We start from the raw sequence: 13,560 nt of genomic DNA on the forward strand, positions 1-13,560 counted from the left end.
CTGTAAGGTTTTTGAGACAAACATTGCATGGTTGTGATGCTATCACACTGACAAAAATATATCCAAAGACAGACATACCAAAAAAAACCTACAAATTAAACATAATCACTTCTGCCTTAGTTTTCCTGCTACAAAAGGTCACTCCAGGACCACATTTTGCCTTGATGACACACATACACACACATAGCTGCTGTCCAACTGGTAATAAAGTTGTTTTAGTACTTTGGAGCTCCTCCTTGTGGTTCTTGTGTGCCTCCTTGAGTATATAAAATTTCTCCTCCAAAGTTGCTTTTTGTGTATCCTCAGTGTCAGCTTCTTCCTCATTAATCTCAGTCCTCTATCCAGACTAGGCTGGGGCGATTGGACGAATATATCGCCCATCGACTGAGTCCATCACGGTTGGTTTCATTTTTGGCGATTTTTTGGGTGATTTTTGTCATTTTATTTTGCTTAATTAATGGTCTGCCTCCACAGAATATAGTTCATAATTACTATGTAGAGCACAATTCAAAGTGTGCACGTATTGGAACTGGCAGCTTCACACGATTTCCCACGAGTCTTTCACAAAATGGTGGAGCTGAAAGTAACATTAATTTATAAACCATATTTGAGAACTACATCAAAAAAAGAGGGTTATCCTGATCTCCCACCTGTTTGCTCATTTAGAGGCTGTGAGCGAATGTGTCCTTCTGCAGCCTCGCCCCCTGCGCCCACAAACACGCTAAACTTTTTTGCTGCATTCATGTGGTGTCAGAAGATCCGAGTTGCCGAGTTGTTTTTCTGACATAAGGTGGCGTTCATGTGAATTATCCCATTCTTAAAGTCATTTTTAGATTTTTTCTGACATCACATGAACTCAACATCCTCCTCTTTCTTTTTTTTTCTCTGCCACACACACACAACTGCCGAATATATCGGCAACCGCCGGTTAATGGGCCGACGGTGGCCGGTTGGAAATTTTTAACATATCGCCCAACCCTAATCCAGACTGACCACCAGCTCCATGTTTGGATGTGATATGTAGTGAAATGAGTGGCTAAGATAGATCAGAGACCACACACAAATCCATACCCAATAAAGAATAGGTGGTGCTTTTGCGCCAGCTGGCTGAATTTGGCCATGGCTTCACTCCAACCTCAATGCCTGGGTCCTGTGATGGACATCCAATCCAAGTATACCCTCCAACTAATGTCCCACAAGCCCATACTGTTCTTAAGCCATTTCCACTGATTAAACAGTGCAGTTATGGATAGATGGTATAATGGTATCCTAGTGTTTTAATGATTGCATGGGCTGGGGAAGAGGTGCGTGAATGCAGAGCAGAAGAGGGTAGCAAATATGTATATTTTTTCCTTGTTGCAAGTTGTTGAAAACAAGTCCAGAATTTAGTGGATCCGGAAATCTGGGGTGCTATATTTCTGGAGCAGGTTTGACACCTAAAATGAAGAGGGGTGCCATGTCTGAAAAATTATAATTTTAAAATACAGTAGAAAGAAAAATAATTCCATCAAACCATACAAAAAAAGCTACAGATGAAAGGAACTTGCCATTATGATAATAACTGTAACACAATGCATAGGAAGTAGCATGAGATGAGACTGTTCTGACATAGCAGTGTCTGCTTCATATTGCCATTCAAAGCTCAGACTATGCGGTAGTAACCTATTTTCCAGACTGCTCAGCCTCCTTTGAGGTTCCATTATCACCACTAGCCTAAGTACACATAACCTGTAGCCACACCTATACAGGGATATACGTAACTAGAGAGAAGAGGGCAGCAATAATAGCCAAGTCTATTATTTTAATGATTACCTCAATGTCTTACTGCAAGACTCCAAAGGGAATCCTTTACTCTCTCCAAGTGCACTTTGTGTCCTCTCTGCCTTAGACTGCAATGACCATCTATCACAAGTCACAGCTAATGTTAGCTAGCAAGCCTAAAGCCTAGACAACCAGATTGATGATGGCTACTAACTAGCTGGTACAAGCTAACTAGCTCACAAAGCAAACTATGCTATATTTCTCAAATGCTTTTAGGTGTGTGAGGAATTTGTATTTCATTTTCACAAAGCTATGACTAAACCCACACCTTATCCAGCATTGATGCACAACACACAATTGAGTGTGAACAACTTTTTGAAGTATGATCCATGAGGTAATTACATGAATACGTTTGACTCAAAATATAAAATGATAACAACTACATATTATATAAAAAACAACAGTAATAAAACAAAATATAAAATCTAGAAATCAAAAATCTCGTGGACCACGTTCATTTAGAAATGAAATATACGTTTCCACAAACCAGCACTGCAAAAACAAATTTTCAATAGGTGTATTACTCAAAGCAAGGAGAGCTACATTTGGTGTCAGTGTGAGTGTGTCCAATCCAGTTCACAACCACAAACACTGCAAAGTCTGCTTTATTTTTTTTCCTTAATACCACAGTTCCCCACAAAACATCTCCACTAAGACCAGCAACTCTTGGAGTAGCGTTTCTTATTGAGGCCATAATGCTCCCCAGGGGTGGGCAGTGGAAGCAATATTATTGCTATTGCTTTATTAATATTATATTTATGACAAGACAAAGACATGTTGAAATGTGTAAAAATGAGCAAAGTCATGCTATAGCTCCAAGGAAATAGAGTTACTATGGTCCAGTGCACATCACCCACTGTGTCACCTCCAGGCTGGATCTAAAGGTCTACAGGCTGAGCATAGGCAGGAGACAGTTAGCTCAATTCCACCAGTTGACAGAGACAATTTATTTTTTAGAAAACAACCCTAAATAGATAAAACAGGCCCACTATTATTATAATTCATAGTCTATATTTTATTGCTATGAAGCTATTATGTTGTAATGTTTATTACAGAGGTTAAAGGTTCATTTATTTGTTGTTCTACAACATTAGGGATGTGAAACAAGGCTGGGATTAAGTCCCTGAAGAGAAAAAACAAAACAAACTATTTTATAGAGGAATTGAGGAGTCTCACAGTCTGAGGAACAGAGCTGCTCTGTAGTCTGGTGGCAGCGGATACTTTTGTATCTTTTGTCAGATGGCAGCAGGGTGAACAGACTGTGGCTGTGGTGTCTGACGTTGTTTATGAAATGTTTAGAATCTGTGCAGACGCCTCCCTTCACTGATATCACTGATGCTCTGTTGATGGGTACCAATGATGTTCTGGGTGGTTCACCCACTGTAGAGTCTTCCTGTCCTGAACCGAGCACGAACCACGCCAGTTTGTGATGTTTGCAGTCAGGATGATTTCTATTGCTTGTCTGTAAAAGTGTAGACGAATTTGGCTCTGGAATTTAGCCTGCTAAAGTTTCATTTAAGTTGCCAATTAGTTGCTCGCTGAGAAAAATAATGATAGGCTGAATGTTATTGCAACTGCCCAGTTAATGGACTTTAATGACAAAAACACAATAATAATCAACACTGATATTCACCGCACACAAGTAGCCTACATGTTATATGATGGGTGGCAGTAAGGGACCTGGATAATGATATGGGGGAACTGGTCCAATAAAAGGTTTAGAAACAGTGTCCTGGGAAAAACACACATCCACCAGATTATTCCTCCTCCTGACACAGACTGCAGATACAAGGCTAATGTTTTACCATGAGCTGGCTACAATAACACTGACTTTACAATGCAATCTGATGCTGAGAGTGAACCTGGCAAATCTCTCTCCTACTGACCACAAAACGCTGGCAGCTCTGTGACACACTCGCTGTGCATGCAGAGCCTAAATGCCACTCATATCTAAGAAGCCTTAAATTAAAGAGTAAAGCATGTAATATCAGACTTTTCTTGTAGATTAGTCATGGGAAATGAGAACCATGTAAGCTTTCCTTTACTTATCAAGCAGCAAAAAAGCTGTAGCATGTTATGTTTTAGTTAATTTGGCTTAATTGACATTGCACGACATCGAAATATCAATGCTGAAATGATAATCGTGCAGCCCTAAAATAGAGAATTAGGAGGATGCTGTCCAAGTTGCATATCATCTTGGACAATGGCTCCCATTCACTCCATGACGTGGTGGTCAGCCACAGGAGGACATTCAGTACTAGACTGATCCCACCAAGATGCACCACAGAGCGCCACAGGAAATCATTCCTGACTGTGGCCATCAAACTGTTCAACTCCTCGCTCTGAGAGTCAGACACTCTGAGTCAATAGGAGGACTCTGGACGCTTTGTTTCTCAAATAATGTGCAATAATTATGACAAATAATGTGCAATAACCCATATTTCAACTGTAGCATTATTTATTACACTGTATATATAGATATATTTCTAGTAGAATGTACATTTCTTATATTTTTATCCTATTTTTATTGTTCTTGCTTATATATAGTTTTTATTTATCTGCATATTTTTTATTTTATTTTCTAAGACTTTTGAATGGGAGCAGCTGTAACCCAAGCAATTTCCCCTCAGGGATCAATAAAGTATTTCTGATTAGACTTTTTTGAGCACCTTTTTGCATAAATTTGCATATTAATTGCTAAACAAGGGATTGTCTTTAAATCTCTGTGTAACTAGATAATGCTTTACAATACAGAGATCATAATACCACTTGAGTTATGCAAAAACAGAGATGTTGACACAGAAAATGGTTTTTCAATGCAATTCATGCATTGTTTAGCTTAATTAATGACCTCATTATCATAACTGGTTATGTTTAATATATCATAGTGATTAAGACATAACACTAGACAGCTGAAGTGCCTCTTAATTTTGTGTTACTGTTTTAGGCTGGGATCTGAATTAAATCAAGGATTTAAAGATGAGACTTTCATAAATAATTGCAGGTTTTTACAACAGACAACTCGGGTTGATCTCCCATAATTAGGCCAGCAGAGTGCATTAGGGACTTCAACTCGTACAGCACAGTAACTGTTTTGGAGCACAACGGAATATACATTTATCTCCATCAAATCTTGTTGCAAAAGGTTTAATTCTGAGCATGTGACTTGACCAGTTGGCTCGGTGAGTCCTTTTACACCAAGCCAGGGAGCATCCATTAATGGTCTCTGAATGTCTGCAGACGCATGATAAAATACCATTATCAGCTCTGCAAAGCAATTTGGATTGGGCAAGAAGCAGCAGCACCGGCCGTTAAAGATGTTTGTTACATAAAGCCGAGAGTGACAGGAAAACAACACATACAAGCTTATTTTACTCCCCAGTCGGTCAAAGATGTGTCATGCTCTTTCCTCTCCACTGTTGTCATGGCAAATGAAGACTCAAACATCTGAACTGATTGTGTGTCTGGAATGGCAGGCTATGGGCACTGAGTCAGACTATTGCGTAAAAAATCCCTCGATATGCCTGTTAATTGAGAAGTCTAGAAACCAATTTACAATATGATAGTTCAGCCGACGAACAGACACTGAATAATCACTTACAGATGTACTCTATTTAACAGACGAAGAAAATCTGGGGGAGAAAATGTGCAAAAATGTTAAAAAAGAAAAAGCAACGACCACAAACAACATCAGGCTGAAATCCTTTCCTTTCCTTTCCTATCCTTTCCTTCTTGAACCAAATTATTTAAACCAGACCGTTATAGCAGTTATTACTTATGCAGGGCATTTCTGTATTAAATACTCATGATAACATGGTGTAACATGTTTCAAAGTGGTTTAAAAATGTGTATGTCTGAACACTTCTTATCACTTCCATCGGAATCATTAGTATAGCTGCATTCCCAAGGCAATGCAAGTTCAACAACAAGCAAGCAGCAGAGAAGAGTTAATATTTTTTTTAAGTCAAATGGAAGTCTCAGTTACCCCAGACTTGAAAAAAGTATAAGCTTCATATCATTGAGAGAGACTATTTGCAGCTTGCATGCCGAGAAACCTGTAAGTAAGAGTGTGTCTGTGATGTCAGATTTCCAAATATTTCAATCATGTCTTGACAGGAGCTGTAGATACCTGATGGATAATTATTTCAGAAAAATGAATTTCTATGCTCAGGTCTGATAAAATACATAACTCCCTGGTACTGTAGGTCATAAATGAGCTGGGCTCTGACTCTGAGCTGCAGTACATATAGGTTTCTTTGAGATGTGCCTGATAGAATATTTATAACATTAAATTAATCTTTATGGCAGGGCTGCCCAAAGCCTGCCAAAAGGTTCGATTTGCCAGATGTATCTCGATGTTTCTTCATCTTCTGTGTGGTAAAAATGTTCTTTAAATATGTAGGATCCTTAGTAATCAATTATTTTTCATAATTTGAGCGTGGTGGGCACTTTGCACAGGAAGTCAGCCAATTAAGGGAACTTGGGATCCTAGTCGTGTTTTGCATCTTGACAATACAACACAACAGGGGTATGCTTTTGGCCTGTGGCCTGCGAATAAGATTCAGTTTTGGATCTCCAAGGGAAAAAGTTTGGGCACCTATACTCTATGGCTTTGATAAAGCATGAGGTATATCGCTCAAGATTCCTAATGACCTCAGTATGAACCTGCAGTTGCAATACATGTGTTCACAGTATTATTTACACTTACCAGAGGTCTCATCTCATTTTGACAGCTAGCTGTGCTGTCAAGGTTTGGATAAAAATAATGATCCAAAATGAAATGAGGTATGTGCCATCTGAAAAAGAAAAAAAACCCTAAAAACTTGAACAAAAACATCTAACATTTGTCTACAACTCAAATTTATTGAGCAATTGTGACCAATATTTGTGAGTCAACACCCAGTCAACCATAGCACGCCAAAGCAATTTTACCTGGCTTCTACACTATTATCCATAAACAGTCAAAAACACCATCTGCACTTGCCATGAATGCCGCCAATTGTCATCTAAGTTGCATTGGTTCATGAATGCCATAAAGGAAAATTATTGCAGGTTGTGCAAAATGCCATCTGTTTGATGTTTCTGTTTTGAACCAACAGTACAATTTGCCTTTTGCCGTGAGAGCTGCTCATGAAACAGATCTTATAAAATATATGACAGCCTCACCAGATTGTAATCATATTACCCGAGTTATAGGTGAGGCTACAGCATTTAAAAACTGACCATTATCACTCTTTTGACATTCTGCAATTTGTAGGAAGTACTACAAGAGTGGATCACCTTGGTTTATTGGGGATATAACAGATATTCCATTAGCATATGCTGATTTTCCATACGGGAGGGGGGTTGGAGCTATTAAAACCTCTAGATAAATGAAAATCCAATCTATATCACATTACATCTGGGAAATAACAATCCTATTACAAGGTAACAACTCTTATAAAATGTTATGGAGGCCCCTACAATTTCCAAACGCTGCAGTAAAGTTTTTTCTTTACCCAGGTTCAGGGACAACAGATACGTTTGTCCCCGCAAAGCATGTAAACAGAAAATCATTAAATCTCCTGTTTGTCTGTGGGCAGACATGATGTGATTGCAAAGGAGTAATTTATGCTACAGATGTTTGCTGCAGAACACCCTGCCTACACGGGGGAGTTATGATTAATTTATATGTGTTTGGATAAGAGCATGTAACCCAGCCCTATTAATATTGCTCTTTTGCAGAATAAGATCATATCTCTGCAAATTGAATATTCATCACCTTAATGAGTCAAGAGTCTAGCCTGCATGCCACAAAAGTTGGGAATTCATTCAGTTATTAGCTACAGGTTGTAAATCTCTCTCTCCAGATTCCAGATTTCAGAAACGCTTACTCAGCCTGCGAGGGGAAAAGGGCTTTATTTAAATAATCCGCCCGTGAATGGCTATATAAGCGTTATAATACATTTTAGTCTGAACGCAAGCAGGGACTATTAACTGGATGGCTGATCAGGTGAACATTTACAGCTTGTGTGTGCATGTGTGTGCCGGCTGCCTCTGTTCAGTTGTTTGATTATTTAACTACTATATATTTAGGCATAATTATCCACATTATTGGCTAAAGAGTCCATACTCATTCACCTTCAACCAGCACAATGTTAAACTCGCTGTAATGTTATCAAATCTGGGCCCTGGCCTTTTCACCGGCTCTAAACCCTCTTTGTCCAAATCCCTCTGCCCATATCCCTTTGTTATAACAGGCACTAATGCGACAAACTGATTAAGCACTATTAACTTGCAAATTAGTTCCTTTGTTCTAACTTTATCCCCATCAGCTTTGTCCATTTTAAACACCCTTTGTCCAACCACGGACAAAAAAAAATGATTGTACTGTCAGTGATGTTGTTAAATTGTCCACTTCAAGCTTTGAGTATGTCTGTGTAAATTGTACACAAAATCATTGAGAATAAAGTGCCATTTTTGGCATCTTTCCATGCTAATGCAATTGAAAATACAGATTGGATTGAAAAGTCTGCACTGCATTACCATACCAAAATAACGTAACATTGGAAATAATAAGAGCAGACACATTGTTCACTGTTGAGTGATCATGCAGTTCTTGCCAGTGGATTTTCATACAACATGGAAATGAAAAGAAACCAGGCATGGAAAGAACGTGTTTCAAGTGGTATAAAAACAGATGATGAAATGCATGCGGTTGTGAGTAAAACCAGGCTAAAACATGCAGCAGCGCTGGTGTGATTCCGTTGAGAAGCTTGGGGCGTAGAGAAGTTTACCCAAAGGAGACTTAATTTGTTCACTAAAAAAAAAGCAGAGCCCCCCCCAAAATAAACCCACAGACGAGACAGAAAAAAATACTTTGATTATCCCCAGGAAATGCTGTTTGGAGATTTATTGAAAGTAAAAATTTCACAACATCTTTGATGGAGCACCTGCTAACTCAGAATCTGTGTGGAACAGCTAATAACCCACAGCTGGGATCTGACTAATGCAGCAATCTTAGACAGATTTAAGGTTAAGTCAACTTGACCTACAGAACAGGCCTACTGTTTATGCCCAGTGTCTTTAGATACTATAAACAGGTATACTGTCAATCTGTCGTTTTCTATCCCACCTCACCAGGATGACAGGGAACACTGGTTTAAAATGAAGCGATGTTTGCATGGTGGATGGGGTGGGGGGATGAACAGATTTGGGCTGATTTGGGCTGTCTACCATTTATTGTGCAGTAGGGGATGACGCCATCACAGGTGTTTAGAAAAGCATGTAAATGTTCAATTAACTGAGTTGAAAATGGGTGTCTGTCTGACACAGACAATATCAGAACATTACAGTGGACTACGCCAAAACAGACTATATGGGGATGTTATAATTATCACCCTATGTGGAATATGCTTTTGAATCACTATTAGACACAGCCTGTGTATCCAAGGTATGAATAGCATCAAGTTCAGCCCAACAGAGAATCAATGTTGTCTGAAAGTCATTTGAGCTCCAGATCATTCAGAACTTCAAAATCTAACCAGTCAAGTGTTAAGCAGGAGTTTCTGCCTTATGGGAGTGGCTTGTAACAAATCAGATGTTGTTGAAAAGCCTGGGAGAGAGGTGCAATACTCTGTCCAACAAAGATCTGAATAATTAAATTAGAAGAAAGCCACAGCATACGGCTAAGTAAAGGCCTAAACATGGTAGCTGTCACTTACAATCATCTAAATGGATGCAAATGTCACAACTGAGCTTGTAGTTGGAAGGGGAACGGCCTTGTTTGTCTTCATCTAAGGCAATCTAGTTTAGGAAATGCCGTGGACACCCACTCTTACCTGAGGTGCCCTTTCTTTCTGTATGACTTCTGTCCGCTTAGCCTGAGTGGCTGCTCGCTAAGTGCAATCTGTGCAGCTGTCTCAGGTTGGTTTGTTTGTGAGGGGTAAGATGTGGCATGAAAACAGCCGCATCAGACAATAAAGACCTATTTTCACATGCCTCCTCAGATAACAGCACAGCTTCTCCGAAACTGCTCCACATCATTGGCAAGCCTTGACATAATTCAGATAAGAATGTTCGGCCCGAGAGGCAAATGTTTTTAAATCACAGGTCTACTTTTTTTATGAGGCATTCCTCATGAACGGCAATACTATAGCTTGACAGTTTAATGTATCCCCAGAACGAGACACTCGGCTAATATTCAATTTCTGCTCCTGAAAGATAGATAATGTGACAAAAGACATTTTAAGCAATATTCTATTGACATTGTACCCATGCTGCATGCTGTACAATTTGATGACAAGTGGATGCTACGATGGAAAACTTGATTCAACACAGGTTTTCAATATATTATGACATTTATTGTTTGCTTAGTGTACTGTGATAACTACATACAGTCACTCATGCAATGCACTGCTTGCTTGATTACATTCTCTCCAAACAAAGAATACATCCCTGTCCAACAGTGATGAAACTGTTCATGTGGAGGTCAAATGTCAGGTTTCTAATTGATTTAATGACAGAAATCATGAAATCACAGCCTAATATTAGGCTGTGCAGTCTTATGGAGGTGCAGGACGATAGCAGAATCAAAGCTCCACCCAACCTGAGGCGACCAAAACACTTTTGCAACATTGATCATAATGTGCATGGTGATGCAGTTGTCAGTATTGATAGATGAATTTTACGGGAATGGTCGCAGAGTTCCTGCAGGCTACAGGCGTAACACGGTTTCAAGAGACCTGGTTGTGTGACCAGGTTGCATGCATGCAGACGTGACTCATTTGTTGCTTCAGGTGGTAGATCTGCCATCAGAGTTGAGCAGGCATGGCATGAAGAGAAGCTGCACTCAGTCTGTGCCTTAACAGTCAGCAGTGTCAGGCTGAGAATGTTCCAGAGAATGAAAAAGACTCTGCCGATGTGGAAATAATATTTCTTAGTAGAATTTAAGCATACATTTCCTGTTACAATGTGTCTGTTCAGTATGCATCACAACAGTGCGGTAAGCAGCACATCCTTTGGTGGCTAAGCGGACACAGTATTAACTCTCAAGAACTTATTGCATGCCTGAAAACATTAATTTACCATGGGTTAGAGATGAATAGAGGTAATTACCTTTTTTTTGAGAAACATTTCAAAAGCACAGGCACCTCAAATATTTCTGAGGCCCACTCTGACTGGAGCTGAAAGTAGCTTTAAAAATGAATAAATATAAAAATGAAGTGGCTCATTTGGACTGAACCATGATAAACATCATCAGTCTGTTTAATTGGCAGGCAATTATTATCACTGATCAACTAGGCAACACAATGGTCTCTAGTGTAATAAAATTGGTCATTGTACATTTGAAAACAATCAAGATGCCAATAGAAATACAAGCACTTCAAACAAAATGATATAAAGCCTGATTTTGCATACCACATCTAACAAGACCAAACGTCTACAGCCATGCTAGATATGCTTGTTGTAGAGAAATATATCAAGTTTGATCTGATGATCCAATAGTTGACAAGATATTTCACTGAATAACAAAAGCATCACCCTCATGGTGGCACGACAGGAAAAATATGAGGGTCACCAAAGTCAGTGGGGTTCATCCTGTAGTGACCAGGCAATATGACCTATACATAATATTGTGATATCTTAAGGCTATATATATTTTTTTATCAAAAATTGCATCGTGTTAATATTTTGTCAAAGTACTGATAGTCATCCCTACAATATTGTGCAACATCAATATCAAGGTATTCAATCAAAAATATTGTGATATTTGATTTTGTTGATATCGTTCAGCCCTGTAATAGCTTACTGGTAAACATAACACCAACAGGGCACTTCATAATTGTTTCATGCAATTATAAACTGTGTGTGCTAGTGTCAATATATCGATTCTGAATATTTGGAACTGATGCCAGGTTTTTTAAATAAGTGAAGAAAACACAAAACCTAGATGATCATGTTCATTATTTCTTCATGGGCCTTCCAAATTTGGTTGTTTCCCTGATAAGTTGTTCGACTAAGTTGCTAAAAGGCTGCATGTTTCTACATTTGTAAACTGTGACACTATGAATAATGGAAGGCATGTCTCATGCTGCAGTTTAGTGTCTGACATACAGTATCTTGGCTGACCCCTTCAGTAAAGATAACCTGAATATAGAGCAGCAAAACATAATCTTTCATCAAGCTTAAATGCTGAGAATAACAATATGAATTCAAAGTTTTCTGTCTCACTTTGCCTGTGAGTAAGAGCATGTTAACAAATGAAAAAAGGGGCATTCTGTTTTTCCTTTGAAAGATAATGCTTGCTGAAGGCAACACACAGCATATGTTGCTGAAACATTATCGCTGGATAAATGTACCAATAAGGTTAGTACACTGATCAGCTGAGAAAGACCACAGCTGGCCAAAAGGACACATTACTAAGGAGAATTTAAATTCCAGAATTATAGTTCAGTCTGAGACACAAATATCACAAAAGGCGCCATTTATTGAAAATGTTTATAATATAATTAGATGTGGCAGAAAAAGCTCTGCTCTTTTAAGCTTTCAAAGGGCAGAAACAAAGAGCTCTGATGGAAGAACAGATCCACAAGCGTAACAAACACACAAACTGCAGTATAAATGATTTAGAGATAGCTGTAACATACATTAATGTCTTTGCAGAGTAAACCATACAGGAAAGCTTTGACGCGTAAACAGGATGTGGGGTCGGTGAGGGGAGCTGCAGCAGTGAGTAGGGATGTTATAAGGTTATCAGGAGAGTAAAAGTGAGAATTGTCACATTATAAAAACTGCTGCCAGAGTTACGTCATTCTCTCTCTCTTAGACTATTACATCTGCATCTAGAACAGGGTTCCTTAGTGGGCGTCTTAAAGATGGGCCAAGGGTGCCTAAAAAGATTTGTTCAATTTTATTGTCTATTATTCATTTCACCTCATAAAACACAGGGTAAAATTATTTTTTTAAAAGTTAGTTCCTGTAACACAACACATTTTCTGGCATGTGTGTTTTTCAGGTTCACATTGGTCAGAATCAGTGAATTTCTGAGCAAGCAATGGAAATACATTTTACAATTCGATGTAAATAGACCTCAACAAATACATCTCAATCTAAATCTAACTGGACAACAAAATACACTATTTACAATGTTTTGTTTTGTTTTGTGTTTTTTGTTTGTCTGACCTAGTAAACTTTGCAAGGTATAGCTGTAAATCCACACAGCAACATTACAATTACGACTTCTTTCTTAGTGAGAATAAGCCAATATTATTTTATTTTGTATTCATGTTTATTTGTGTATGCCATGTGTCACTTTTACACAAAAGGATGACGTGTGTACATTGTATTGGTGAAAGTGGGCACGGAGTATTATGATAAAAAAAAATCTCTTAAAAAGGTGTGATTTGTGAGATTTTGTTGGAGGTTTACTTTAAAACATTCACAATATTAACTAACATTATCAACAGAATGGAAAAGTAAGGTTCATTTATTGTCATGTTACAACACTAGGGTTGTAAAATGAAATTGAGTTTAGTCCCATTATGCTGCATAAGAAAAGAAACTATACAATGGAGTGCGGAGGATGAATTGAGTAGTCTCTGAGGAAAGAAGATGCTCCGTAGTAAGGAAACAGTGTTGGGGTTATGTCCAAGACATCCATGTACTGATGCGGAAATGTTTTCTGAAGTTAGCATGCTAACCAGCTAGCTTGCCTGTCCTGTCTCCTTTCCACAATCCCCCCGTTTTGGATAAATAAAT

At 38.6% G+C, this 13,560-nt stretch overlaps 1 protein-coding gene across 2 annotated transcripts in view; it reads right to left on the minus strand.

The window, feature by feature from the left end:
- Positions 1–13,560, minus strand: part of sncb (synuclein, beta) — a 256,495-nt gene that overhangs the window by 199,034 nt on the left and 43,901 nt on the right. The window lies entirely within an intron of this gene.

The sequence above is a fragment of the Pagrus major genome, chromosome 18 (genome assembly GCF_040436345.1).
Source record: "Pagrus major chromosome 18, Pma_NU_1.0".
NCBI lineage: Eukaryota > Metazoa > Chordata > Actinopteri > Spariformes > Sparidae > Pagrus > Pagrus major.